A 15002-nucleotide genomic window follows, 5' to 3' on the forward strand; every position below is an offset into this window, starting at 1 on the left:
CCTTAAACGATCTTGGGAGGCATGCACGGCAGCTTTTAAGCCTACGATAGCAGCCACATGCACAGCGAGGTCAATGTTAATATAGTTGGATGACTTAGAAAATTTAAAAGCGGAGCATCTAGAGACAAGCTCCTTTCCTCTATTCCCCTGATTAAGGGGGCAGCGGCCTTCCTATCTGACTCCTCAGCTGACTCTCTCCGATTATCTGCTAGAGCAGCAGGGCTAACCAATGCAGGCCGGTGGGCCTTGTGGTTAAAAAGGTGGAGAGGAGATATGCAGACGAAGACCAGACTTTGCGCTATACCTTGCCAGGGTAAGTACTTATTTGGCATGGAGCTGGACGAGATCCTAACCAAAGCGGGTGAGAGGAAGAAGGGTTTCCCTAACCCGTATATTCCCATCAACAGGAGAGCCTTCAGGAAGCCTCCGTTTGGGAAAAAGGATTTCAAACCTCAGGACCGCTGGGGCAGTAAGGATCCCAAACAAAGGGGCAGCCTATTTGGGAAACGTCCCATCAGATCAGGATTCAACAGTTCCAGTTTACAGCGATGCCGTTCAGACTATCCATGGCTCCTCGCGTATTTAACAAGTTAATGCTGGGGGTGATGTCATATATAAGGCTGAATGACACCCTAGTGGTCCCCTACTTGGACGACCTACTCATAGTAGGAAATTCTGTTTCCCAGTGTGAAAAAAGGATAGTTGATTTTGTCTCATCCCTACAGACACTAGGCTGGCTGATCAACTGGGGAAAGTGCAGGCTGCACCGGTAACCTGTCAGACGTTCCTGGGCCTTCAAGTAGACTCCGTAAGTCAGAAATGCTTTCTAACAGAAACAAAGGCACAGGCCATAGTTAACAAAATACGGAGGGTTACTGAGAAACCCACAATATCATTAAGACAGGGTATGTCCTTGTTGGGGTTCCTAATATCATGCATTCCGGCAGTGCAATGGGCCCAATTCCACTCCAGAAAATTGCAGTGGGCCATTTTACAAGAGACAGGCTGCAGGGACGGTTGGAAGGGAGAATGTCCCTATCGCCCGGAGTAATTAACTCCTTGAATTGGTGGTTGGACCTTAGCAATCTGTCCAAGGGAGTTCAATGGTGGATTACTCCCTCTAGAGTAGTCACCATGGACGCTAGCCCCTTACGGTGGGGGGCTCACCTAGAGGAGGAGATGGTGCAAGGTCAATGGTTGGGGCATGAAGCAGAAAGCTCCTCTAATATAAAGGAATTAACAGCAATTTATTATGCTATATCTGAATTTCTCCCGCAGCTAAGAGGAACCCACTTGAAAACATAAACCGGCAAGGAGGCACGCGATCAGGACCGTTGATGTCTATCGCGGGAAAAATGTTAGAGATGGCCGAAGTGCATCTCCACTCCTTATCTGCACTCCACATCAGAGGTGTGGACAATTCTCGGGCAGACTTCCTCAGCCGCCAAACCTTATATCAGGGCGAGTGGGTCCTCAGCCGGCACATCTTCGAGATGATAGCGGCGAGATGGGGCAGACCGGAAATAGACCTGTTCACGACCAGAGCCAACAGGCGCGTAGAAAGGTTTGCTTCTCTATACCGGAGCGGACAATCCAGACGTGCTAGATGCCCTCCAAGCATCCTGGACATTCCGGCAAGCCTACGCCTTCCCTCCAATGGTACTGTTACCAACAGTGGTCAGGAAGATAAGACAGGAGAGAGCGAGGGTCATCTTGATAGCCCCGTTTTGGCCCAAGAGGCCGTGGTTCTCATGGCTGAGAGCCATGTCAATAACCGACCCATGGATTCTGCCACTACATCAGGACCTTCTCTCGCAGGGACCCTGTTACCATCCACGGGTCAAAGCCCTGCGCCTAGCGGCTTGGAATTTGAGAGGGAGCTATTGAAACGGAGAGGCTTCTCAAAAAACTTGATTGACAGCCTTCTACAAAGTAGGAAGGAATCCACAACGAGGATTTACGCTAAGGTGTGGAGAAAATTCTTGGCCTTCCACCCAGCAAAACTTTCCGGTGAAATTCCCATTACTGCCATTCTAGAATTCCTTCAGAAGGGCCGGGAATTGAGGCTCTCAGTTACAGTAATACTCTAAAGGTCCATGTGTCGGCCCTAGGAGCCTTATTTAACTACAATGTGGCAAATAACAAGTGGGTGGCCCGGTTCATTGCAGCTTGTCAGCGATCACATCCAGTTCACATACCTGAGGTGCCAACATGGAACCTTAGCCTCGTCTTGGATGCCTTTTACTCAAGCTCCGTTCGAGCCCATTCATTCGGCATCAATAAAATGCCTTTCATTAAAAACTACTCTGCTAGTAGCCTTAGTCTCGGCAAGAAGAGTTAGTGATCTCCAGGCCCTATCGGTTGTATCCCCTTTCCTGTCGGTAGCTCAGGACAGACTAGTGTTGAGGACGGACCCTTCTTATCTCGCCAAACGGGCTACTAAATTTCATAGATCTAAGGAGATCTGCCTACCCTCCTTCTATGAGAATCCAGTAACACCGGAGGAGGTTAGAGATCACACCTTGGACGTGAAGAGAGCTGTGCTATCCTACCTAGATAGAACCAGTCCCTGGAGGCAGAGTAGGTCTCTTTTTGTCTCCTTCCAGGGTAACAAGAAGGGAGCCAGAGTTACTAGAAGCACGCTGTCCAGGTGGATCAGAGATGTGATCATGATGGCGTATTCAACAAAAGGAGAGGAAGCGCCACAAGGCATTAAGGCGCACTCTACTCGAGCCATATCAGCCTCCTGGGCCGAGAGGGCGAACGTCCCAATTGAACAAATATGTAAGGATGCAACCTGGTCTTCTCCATCTACCTTCTATAGTAACTATAGACTAGATTTGTCCTTTTCCGAGGACTTGGCCTTTGGTAGATCAGTCCTTAATACGGTGTGCCCTCCCAGGTGATTATCTCTGAAAATTTCTCAGTGGGTGCTGTCGTGGCGAAGAGGAAAAACTGGATTACTTACCGGTAATACTTTTTTGTAGAGTCCACGACAGCACCTGCTCCCGTAAAATTTCACAAGTGGTTCTCTCTGGTGGTGGAGATTAGAATTAGTGATTAATATGTAGATAACTATAGCAAACATAGAAGTATATATAAGGATGGATGAATTGTCTAAACAAATTGACTAAAACATGTATGGCGGTTCCTCCGTTGTTCTCTGTAATCCAAACTGAGGGAGCGAGGGGGACCGCCCCATTTATCTTTCTGTAGGTTTCCTGTTCCTAGGGGCGGATCCCCTCTCTCAGTGGGTGCTGTCATGGACTCTACAAAAGAGTATTACCGGTAAGTAATCCGGTTATTTTACTTTTTGTCATTTTTTATTTTTTCACATGGATGACAAAGGCAACGGAACCTTTCAAGACTCCGATTTCCCCAAAGCCAACAAGCGAGCACGTGCAAGAGTCCCTCCACCTATCCTTTCCTGCAAAGTGGGATTCCTGAGCTGATTCAAGGGCGACGGGTCCTTCGAAGGGCACCAATCTCCCCGCAACGACAGATGGACGAACACATGGAGTGTCTCCTTCATATATCCCATGCCGCAACCAGGCCTATGCCGGACAACCAGCCTGTTGCCATCCTAAAGAATTGACCCCAGAGGCCCCATCTATGGCGCCCGAGCAGCCCCCACTGCACCACGATTGTCAAAGCGGATGATGCAAGGAGGCGGACGGTTCCTCTCCACCTCCCTGTCAAAGGAATCGTGGATAGAGAGTGCCCTGCACCGTCCAAGCAATGCCGCAGCTCACCTCAGCAACTTGCAACTGTGTAAGGAGCCCGAAACCCATGCCTCTCCCCCCGCCGACAGCTCCTGGCTCTGGAATTCCATAGGACCCAACACTCTGGTTCCAGTAACACCTGCAGGATCCGGTAAGATTCGGGGGTTATGTTGTGGCAGGAGGGCCCTGTAGCGGTGTTCTGTAGATCGCGATACCAGCGGGGACCAGAGAGGATTACAGAGGCTTCGCGGCAAAAATTTATTTCCTCAGATGCACCTCCGGGTGCGCGCCGGCCTAAGCCGAAAATTTAGTCCCCGGCTCTTCAACAGCGTAGGCCGCGTCCCGGAAAGCTCCGACTCCCCCTTCGTCGGCTCTGCTTATCTAGGCGCCTCTCGTTTGGAACGAGAAGCACTCATCAAGTTATCGACGGCCATTTTCCTCTATAGGCCGCATCCTCACAGGATCCGCCCCCATGCGTCGCCAGTCCACACCTCGAATTCGGCGCTTCTCGTTCCAAACGAGAAGTGCTCATCAAGCTCTCGGCGGCCATATTTCTGGAGACTCTCACCGCCTCTGAACTTGTCGGGGGACTTCGGATGCAGCACCTGCCCTGCCAACCGGGCCCTGGGGGAATAGGCACCCGGCCTACTCCGCAAGGTTTTATTACTGCACTCCTGCCTGCCTGCCTCTCAAGCTCCCCCCGCCTTCTCAACCTGGCCGCCACTGCTGTCATCTTTACTGCTGGCCGCGACCGTCCACAGTTGTCGTCTCTGTTAAACTATAACAGCTGATCCAGTACAGCGCAGAGGACCTAGGTAAAGGAGTTTATGCCCTTTTCCCATGGCAAGGATATCTGTCCTTCCTTACTTCCTTCCTGCCCTTCCCTTATCCAGTGACTGTTCCGCTGACCAGAGTGCAGCCGCACCTCATCGCAGGCTATTGCGACCGGCCAGCCTGTGTTACTATCGGGCGCAGAATTATTCCGCAAGATGCCCAACGCAGACTAGGGCTCTCCACCGCTACTGTACTGACTCAGCGGAGAACCCCTTTCATGGAGCTTCTGCACTTTGGTAAAGCCTGGACGGCTATATATATATATATATATATATATATATATATATATATATATATATATATAATCTGAATTTCCCCATGTTGGGACGATTAAAGGATTATCTTATATATAATTTAGTCCTTCCCTACATAGACTCTATTACTGACCCATACATGCCTATCCCTAAAGCATTCAGAATGAATAGCGCCCTCTGGGATACAGTATTATCTTATATATAATTTAGTCCTTCCCTACATAGACTCTGTTACTGACCCATACATGCCTATCCCTAAAGCATTCAGAATGAATAGCGCCCTCTGGGATACAGTGCTTGCCTTGGCAGCATATACACTAGAAATGGTATGATACCCTGCACAGGGATGGCGCACACCGTTCCTCTAGGCAGGAGAGCTGTTGGCTGAGTGGTTAAGTTACTGGTTTATGGAAAATAATACTTCAGTTAAAGCCCTTGGTTCAGGCCTCTCAAGCCCTGTGACTCAGCCACCACTGAGTCCAGCATACCTAGCCCCCCTAAGTGGGCTTCGTTACTGGCGCAATCCATGGCTTCTCTGGCCATAGAAATTTAACACTTCTGGGACACCTCTGTGGATCCTAGCATTCGTAAGATTGGCAAAAAGAGATTCTTTCCTACACAGGAGCTGTCGGCTAGCAGGGGCCGCAAGCTATCGAGAAACGTACAGGCGTCTAGATATCGGATTCGTAGTAGTTACCCGATCATTTAAGTGTTTTTTCGCTTCAGTGAGTTTAATCTCTCGCTCCACAGGTTTGCTTTCCGGAAGATACCGATTTTTTTTTTTTTTTTTCTTTCCCCTAAGGAAGTCAACCAGACACTGGTGGTTGACAAGGACTCCGGTCCTGTCCCGGATCACTCAGCATCCTATTATGCCCTGAAGGGGCGTTTATCATTCATCCGGAGATTCGTGTTATAGCCAACTGGCTCAGGAAACGATGGGTCACATAATTCACTGTGAAAGGCCTCTAGCGTTATCCTCTGGTACTGCCAATATAGACGGCCGCCTATGTCGGGGCCCTCAGACTGATTTTCAGCTGTTCGCATCGAGCGGGCATGAGACCGGGTGTCTTCTGGATACAGGATTGTTTGTTTTCCCTTACGTCCTCAAAAAATTTAGTCGCCAGGCCAAAGCCTTCTTTCTGACTCATGGACCCACCGCCAAGATGGCGTCGTTGGTCCATTTTCTATAAGCTGGTCAAGCAGTTTGGGCTAGAAATCCTTCTCTGTCGGCCGCCGGTGCTGCCTGTTCCCGCGGGTATGATAGTCCTCAGGAGAGGTCATTTAGATCCCTCTCTTTAATCAAAGAAAAATCTCTCTTTAATCAAAGAAAAATCTTTCTTCCTAGCCAATGACTAGTGGCTTGACTGCTGACGCCAGTCTCCCTGGCGGGGCAACAGTCTTTCTTGATATCTCTCTTTTCTTCAGTGACCCAGGTCAGCCTGGGAGTCAAGTTTTCAGGTGATGTTCTAGTAATCCGAGCATTCCCGTTAGCCCCTGCAGCAGTTCCATTATCTTCTTCCTGGTTTCCCCATCAGAATTCATAGTATTACACCAAAGTTACGGCGTAAGACATGCTTTAGACGGGTACCCGCAGCGGAACGGCCTTGCGCAACGTAGCCCCCCGCATCCTACAATGGGCAGACTTATTTCTTGGTTATTCCGTGCCTTTAGTTTTTTGTCTTTCCTTACTTCCGTCGGTCATCAGAAGGACGAAGGAAAAGGGGGGTGGTTCTTTCCAGTAATCCCAGTTGCACTCACTCACCTCAAGAACGTGGTGCATGATGGTCTTCTACTGGTCGTTTCCACCATCTTCAGGCGTCTATCAGATAAGTTTCACTGTTCTCCGAATTGACACCGGAACACACGGGTCTGGTGTTTAGCTCGTTCATCTCTGCAACCTGAGCTCTATCTTCGCTTTTCTCCGATGTTTCCTCCACATGATGGTGCTTCGAGGCCTTAGGTTGCACCAGTGTCGGACTGAGGTGCCAAGGGCTCACCAGTAACATTGACTTTGGGAGCCCACTTTTCACCTGCATACAAATATTACATGACCCTTATTCACAAATGTACCTATATCTCTATACAATAAGAAACTGGGTAGTTTGGTTAATGGATGAGATGCTGTCTTTTTCTGTACAGAGACAATCAAGTGAATTATGACAAGTACTGCCCATAGAGTATGCATTGGGGGCCTAGATTTGCACAGGGGCCCACCGGGGGATTCCCTTTGTTTTGTGGCCCAGGCTGAGCCTGGGTCGCACCCATCACCGCACCTGAACTCTTTCTTGCGCACGGTGCAGGGATCACGGACGTCTTCTTTGTGTCTTTCCTGTCCTTTATTTCCTCATTTTAGGTTGTCCCCACGCTGTCTTGGAATTTAGTTTTTGGCCCTCAGCTCCTTCAAAGGACAGAGTTTGGCTCCATTTGTCTCTATTCCAGCGAAAAATTGCTCCTAAGATGTATGTTAGATGCCCGGAATGTTAAATCGGGCCTGGGTGCGCTTTATCAGACAACTTTTGAGTTGTCACAGGACGCCTAGTTGGGAGTTCTGTCTTAGAAGGTGGTCCTTCTTGTCGGAACTGACAGCTCTATGCTGGTGAACTTTTTTGGTTGTTCTCCTTTTCTACCTTTCCGCCAGAACACGACGGTCACCAGACCTCCCTTTCATCTTCCTATATTGGCAAGGAATTCTTTTTTGCCTCTTTTGGGCTCGTCACTCATACTTCGGGTGCATAAACCTATGCACACCCTGCATGCCTAAGGGCTCTCAAGATGTACGTTCTGTAGTCGGCTCCCTCCTGTAGGCCACTTCAGAGCCACAATAGCTAGGGAAATCCTATCGGCTACTCAGAAGTAATTTACGCCAGAAGCGTGTCCTACCGAGTAAGGTTTGTTTTGTTTTTTTGTTTTGTTTTGTTTTTCAGCGCATGGTCTGAGACGACCCGCTCTGCATGCACCAACGGCTCTCAGAACGTATGTCCTGAGGTCGACTGTCTCCTGAAGACCTTCAGGGCCACAATAACCAGGGAAATTTCCTCGGCTATTCCGAAGTTATACCACAGTTTCGGATGCAGGCAGAACATGTTCGCAGGGCTGCAAGGCTGTGATTTAATTCCGCCTGTACGCATCTTCGAACCAATAGTCACACTTTGACTTCCGCGAGCACGGGCCTTTGCAGATGTACTCTGCAAGAGACGGTAGTACATCTTTACACAGCCAGTATACGGGATTCTATCTGTTATATTGTTTCCCACCCATGGACTGCTTTGGGACGTCCCATGGTCTGTGTCCCCCAATGAGGCGAAGGAGAAATAGGGATTTTTGAGTACTCACCGTAAAATCCTTTTCTCCGAGACGCTCACTGGGGGACACAGCACCCACCCTGATTCGTCTATCGACTTCTGCTTGTCCCCTTCACTCGATGTGGTGCTTGCTAATACTATGTGAATGATCGTACTCTGATATGATGTTAATTATCTCCTACTGCTTTTGCACCGAACTGGTTCACTGGGAGCCAGCAGGAGGGTGTATACTGCGGAGGAGGAGCTAACTCTTTTTTTTATCTCAACTTGGTGTCAGCCTCCTAGTGGCAAGCAGCATAACGCCCATGGTCTGTGTCCCTCAATGAGCTTCTCGGAGAAAAGGATCTTATGATGAGTACACAAAAATCCCTATTTTTTTAATGAGTGTGTATGTATATATGCGTGTGTATATATGTGTAAAATATATATATATATATATATATATATATATATATATATATATACACACATATACACTCACTGGCCACTTTATTAGGTACACCATGCTAGTAACGGGTTGGACCCCCTTTTGCCTTCAGAACTGCCTCAATTCTTCGTGGCAGAGATTCAACAAGGTGCTGGAAGCATTCCTCAGAGATTTTGGACCATATTGACATGATGGCATCACACAGTTGGCGCAGATTTGTCGGCTGCACATCCCTGATGCGAATCTCCCGTTCCACCACATCCCAAAGATGCTCTATTGGATTGAGATCTGGTGACTGAGGAGGCCATTTGAGTACAGTGAACTCATTGTCATGTTCAAGAAACCAATCTGAGATGATTCGAGCTTTATGACATGGCGCATTATCCTGCTGAAAGCCATCAGATGCCTGTTCTTAGCTGAGAGGAGTGGTACCCAGTGTGGTCTTCTGCTGCTGTAGCCCATCTGCCTCAAAGTTCGACGCACTGTGCGTTCAGAGATGCTCTTCTGCCTACCTTGGTTGTAACGGGTGGCAATTTGAGTCACTGTTGCCTTTCTATCAGCTCGAACCAGTATGCCTATTCTCCTCTGACCTCTGGCATCAACAAGGCATTTCCGGCCACAGAACTGCCGCTCACTGGATTTTTTTTCTTTTTCGGACCATTCTCTGTAAACCCTAGAGATGGTTGTGCGTGAAAATCCCAGTAGATCAGCAGTTTCTGAAATACTCAGACCAGCCCTTCTGGCACCAACAATCATGCCACGTTCAAAGGCACTCAAATCACCTTTCTTCCCCATACTGATGCTCGGTTTGAACTGCAGGAGATTGTCTTGACCATGTCTACATGCCTAAATGCACTGAGTTGCCGCCATGTGATTGGCTGATTAGAAATTAAGTCTTAACACACAGTTGGACAGGTGTACCTAATAAAGTGGCCAGTGAGTGTGTGTGTGTGTATATATATATATATATATATATATATATATATATATATATATATATATATATATATATATATATACACACACACACACACACACACACACACACACACACACACACACACACACACACACACACAGTCATGGCCAAAAGTTGAGAATGACACAAATATTAATTTTTACAAAGTCTACTGCTTCATTTTTCTAATGACAATTTGCATATACTCCAGAATGTTATAAAGAGTGATCAGCTTAACAGCAATTATTTGCAAAGTCAATATTTGCCTAGAAAATGAACTTTATCCCCCAAAACACATTTCAACATCATTGCAGCCCTGCCTTAAAAGGACCAGCTAACATCGTTTCAGTGATTGCTCCATTAACACAGGTGTGGGTGTTGATGAGGACAGGGCTGGAGATCAATCTGTCATGATTAAGTAAGAATGACACCACTGGACACTTTAAAAGGAGGCTGGTGCTTGGCATCATTGTTTCTCTTCTGCTAACCATGGTTATCTCTAAAGAAACACCTGCAGTCATCATTGCACTGCACAAAAATGGCCTAACAGGGAAGAGTATCGCAGCTAGAAAGATTTCACCTCAGTCAACAATCTATCGCATCATCAAGAACTTCAAGGAGAGAGGTTCCCTTGTTGCCAAAAAGGCTCCAGGGCGCCCAAGAAAGACCAGCAAGTGCCAGGACCGTCTCTTAAAAGTGTTTCAGCTGCGGGATCGGGCTACCAGCAGTGCAGAGCTTGCTCAGGAATGGCAGCAGGCAGGTGTGAGTGCATCTGCACGCACTGTGAGGCGGAGACTCTTGGAGCAAGGCCTGGTCTCAAGGAGGGCAGCAAAGAAGCCATTTCTCTCCAGAAAAAACATCATGGACAGACTGATATTCTGCAAGAGGTACAGGGAGTCGACTGCTGAGGACTGGGGTAAAGTCATTTTCTCTGATGAATCCCCTTTTCGATTGTTTGGGACATCTGGAAAACGGCTTATTCGGAGAAGACCAGGTGAGCGCTACCACCAGTCTTGTCTCATGCCAACTGTCAAGCATCCTGAAACCATTCATGTGTGGGGTTGCTTCTCAACCAAGGGAATGGGCTCTCTCTCGGTCTTGCCTAAAAACACAGCCATGAATAAAGAATGGTACCAGAATGTCCTCCAAGAGCAACTTCTCCCAACCGTCCAAGAGCAGTTTGGCGATCAACAATGCCTTTTTCAACATGATGGAGCACCTTGCCATAAAGCAAAGGTGATAACTAAATGGCTCAGGGAACAAAACATAGAGATTTTGGGACCATGGCCTGGAAACTCCCCAGATCTTAATCCCATTGAGAACTTGAGGTCAATCATCAAGAGACGGGTGGACAAACAAAAACCTTCAAATTCAGACAAAATAAAAGCATTGATTTTGCAAGAATAGACTGCTATCAGTCAGGATTTGATCCAGAAGTTGATTGAGAGCATGCCAGGGAGAATTGCTGAGGTCCTGAAGAAGAAGGGTCAACACTACAAATATTGACTTGCTGCATTAACTCATTCTAACTGTCAATATAACCTTTTGTTACTCATAATATGATTGCAATTATATTTCTGTATGTGATTAAAAACATCTGACAAACACACATAAAAACCAGAGGGCAGCAGATCATGTGAAAATATAATATGTGTCATGCTCTAAACTTTTGGCCATGACTGTACACAGAACAGACCAAAAGTTTGGACACACCTCATTCAAAGAGTTTTCTTTATTTTCATGACTGAAAATTGTAGATTCGCTCTGAAGGCATCAAAACTATGAATTAACACATCTGGAATTATATAATTAACAAAAAAGTGTGAAACAGCTGAAAATATGTCTTATATTCTAGGTTCTTCAAAGTAGCCACCTTTTGCTTTGATTACTGCTTTGCACACTCTTGGCATTCTCTTGATGCGCTTCAAGAGGTAGTCACCGGAAATGGTCTTCCAGCAGTCTTGAAGGAGTTCCCAGAGATGCTTAGCACTTGTTGGCCCTTTTGCCTTCACTCTGCGGTCCAGCTCACCCCAAACCATCTCGATTGGGTTCAGGTCTGGTGACTGTGGAGGCCAGGTCATCTGGCATAGCACCCCATCACTCTCGTTCTTGGTCAAATAGCCCTTACACAGCCTGAAGGTGTGTTTGGGGTCATTGTCCTGTTGAAAAATAAATGATGGTCCAACTAAACGCAAACCGGATAGAATAGCATGCCGCTGCAAGTTGCTGTGGTAGCCATGCTGGTTCAGTATGCCTTGAAATTTTGAATAAATCCCCAACAGTGTCACCAGCAAAGCACCCCCTCACCATCACACCTCCTCCTTCATGCATCACGGTGGGAACCCGGCATGTAGAGTCCATTTGTTCACCTTTTCTGCGTCGCACAAAGACACGGTGGTTGGAACCAAAGATCTCAGCACCAAAGCACAGATTTCCACTGGTTTAATGTCCATTCCTTGTGTTCTTTAGCCCAAACAAGTCTCTTCTGCTTGTGGCCTGTCCTTAGCAGTGGTTTCCTAGCAGCTATTTTACAATGAAGGCCTGCTGCACAAAGTCTCCTCTTAACAGTTGTTGTAGAGATGTGTCTGCTGCTAGAACTCTGTGGCAGCATTGACCTGGTCTCTAATCTGAGCTGCTGTTAACCTACGATTTCTGAGGCTAGTGACTCGGATGAACTTATCTTCCGCAGCAGAGGTGACTCTTGGTCTTCCTTTCCTGGGGCGGTCCTCATGTGAGCCAGTTTCTTTTTAGCGCTTGATGGTTTTTGCCACTGCACTTGGGGGCACTTTCAAAGTTTTCCCAATTTTTCGGACTGACCTTCATTTCTTAAAGTAATGATGGCCACTCGTTTTTCTTTACTTAACTGCTTTTTTTCTTGCCATAATACAAATTCTAACAGTCTATTCAGTAGGACTATCAGCTGTGTATCCACCAGACTTCTGCACAACACAACTGATGGTCCCAACCCCATTTATAAGGCAAGAAATCCCACTTATTAAACCTGACAGGGCACACCTGCGAAGTGAAAACCATTTCCGGTGACTACCTCTTGAAGCTCATCAAGAGAATGCCAAGAGTGTACAAAGCAGTAATCAAAGCAAAAGGTGGCTGCTTTGAAAAATCTAGAATATAAGACACATTTTCAGTTTCACACTTGTTTGTTAATTATATAATTCCACATGTGTTAATTCATGGCTTTGATGCCTTCAGAGTGAATCTACAATTGTCATAGTCATGAAAATAAAGAAAACTCTTTGAGAAGGTGTGTCCAAACATATATATATTATATAATTTAGATTTTCTCAGAAAGATAAAGGGAACACTTAGAATATAACTCAGAGTAAATCAAACTTCTGTGAAATCAAACTGTCCACTTAAGAAGCAACACTGTTTGACAATCAATTTCACATGCTGTTGTGCAAATGGAATAGGCAACAGATGAAAATTATTGGCAATTATCGAGACACACTCAATAAAGGAGTGGTTCTGCAGGTGGGCACCACAGACCACATCTCAGTACCAATGCTTTCTGGCTGATGTTTTGGTCACTTTTGAATGTTGGTTGTGCTTTCACACTCATGGTAGCATGAGACGGACTCTACAACCCACACAAGTGGCTCAGGTATTGCAGCTCATTCAGGATGGCACATCAATGCAAGCTGTGGCAAGAAGGTTTACTGTGTCTGTCAGTGTAGTGTCCAGAGGCTGGAGGCGCTACCAGGAGACAGACCAGTATACCAGGAGGCGTGGAGGCGGCTGTAGGAGGGCAACAACCCAGCAGCAGGACAGCTAGAAACCGACTCCATGAAGATGGTCTGAGTGCCCGACGTCCACAGATGGGGGTTGTGCTCACAGCCCAACACCGTGCGGCCCTCCAAAGAAATGCCACCCCACACCATTACTGACCCACTGCCAAACCGGTCATGCTGAAGGATGTTGCAGGCAGATCACTCTCCACGGCGTCTCCAGACTGTCACGTCTGTCACATGTGCTCAGTGTGAACCTGCTTTCATCTGTGAAGAGCACAGGGCGCCAGTGGCGAACTTGCCAATCCTGGTGTTCTGTGGCAAATGCCAAGTGTCCTGCACCGTGTTGGGCTGTGAGCACAACCCCCATCTGTGGACGTCGGGCACTCAGACCATCTTCATGTAGTCGGTTTCTAGCTGTCCTGCTGCTGGGTTGTTGCCCTCCTACAGCCCCCTCCACGCCTCCTGGTATACTGGTCTGTCTCCTGGTAGCGCCTCCAGCCTCTGGACACTACACTGACAGACACAGCAAACCTTCTTGCCACAGCTCGCATTGATGTGCCATCCTGAATGAGCTGCAATACCTAAGCCACTTGTGTGCGTTGTAGAGTCCGTCTCATGCTACCATGAGTGTGAAAGCACAACCAACATTCAAAAGTGACCAAAACATCAGCCAGAAAGCATTGGTACTGAGATGTGGTCTGTGGTCTCCACCTGCAGAACCACTCCTTTATTGAGTGTGTCTTGATAATTGGCAATAAGTTCCATCTATTGTCTTATTATTTTTTGTGAGCAGTGAGTGTGTCTATAATATGTATGTGTATGTAAAATAGGGGTCCTGTCAAAAGCCATACTGATGAAACCTACTCAGAGCACCACATGAAGAGCCCCCCACAGGCCGGCCCGGAGCATGAGCATATCATTAAAGGGAATCTGTCACCCTTTTTTTGGACTATGAGCTGCCGGCATCGACATCAGGGGCTTATCTACAGCATTCTGTAATGCTGTAGGTAAGCCCGTGATGTAACCTGAAAGATGAGAAAAAAAAGTTAGATTATACTCACCCCTGTGTCTGGTCTGATGGGTATCGCCGTCCGGTCCTGCGCCTCCCATCTTCACATGATGCCGTCCTCTTCTTCCCTTCCTGTCATGGCGCCGGCGCACTGCTCTGCCCTGTTGAGAGCAGAGTCCTGCAGTGCACAGGCATCGGGAGAGGTCCGGCGCCTGCGCACTGCAGTATTCTGCTCTGCCCTCAACAGAACTCAAAACTGAAAATAAAGATTTAACAACCACAAGACGGATTTCATCAACCAAGGTATCGTTTTAATCAGTATAATGGCGCCGACCTGAAACTGTCTGTAGGTTACTGTACACAATTCTGCTGACAGCTTCACTTTAAGCAGCTTTACTGCAAAGAGCAGATTTTACCTGCACAAAAAGACGCAGCAAAAACTCAATGCGTCTGTGTGCTCACGATCAGGAATTGGCAGCGCTTTGGACACAGCTTATGTTCGCTACTTCCAAAGCGCTGCCTTCTATTGAATGCAAGTAAACTCGCATGTGTTCACTGAACCGTGCCAATTTACCACTTTCAATACATTCTATTGATTTAGTTTCTCTTGCGGAGACTGGCGTCTAGGAGTACATTTATTTAAATTTGCTACAACACCATTACTTGCATACAAAACCCAATTTTATTTTTATAGTTGAAGAGTAACATGCAGCGTAATAAACAGATGGTTCCCTTTAACTGTTTTGC

The 15002-nt window shown here is 47.1% G+C and overlaps 1 protein-coding gene across 4 annotated transcripts in view; it reads left to right on the plus strand.

Moving 5' to 3' along the window:
- Nucleotides 1–15002, plus strand: part of MDC1 (mediator of DNA damage checkpoint 1) — a 47725-nt gene that overhangs the window by 24023 nt on the left and 8700 nt on the right. The window lies entirely within an intron of this gene.

This window comes from Dendrobates tinctorius, unplaced genomic scaffold, assembly GCF_039654945.1.
Source record: "Dendrobates tinctorius isolate UK_male_01 unplaced genomic scaffold, ASM3965494v1 ptg000158l, whole genome shotgun sequence".
In the NCBI taxonomy this organism is placed as follows: Eukaryota; Metazoa; Chordata; class Amphibia; order Anura; family Dendrobatidae; genus Dendrobates; species Dendrobates tinctorius.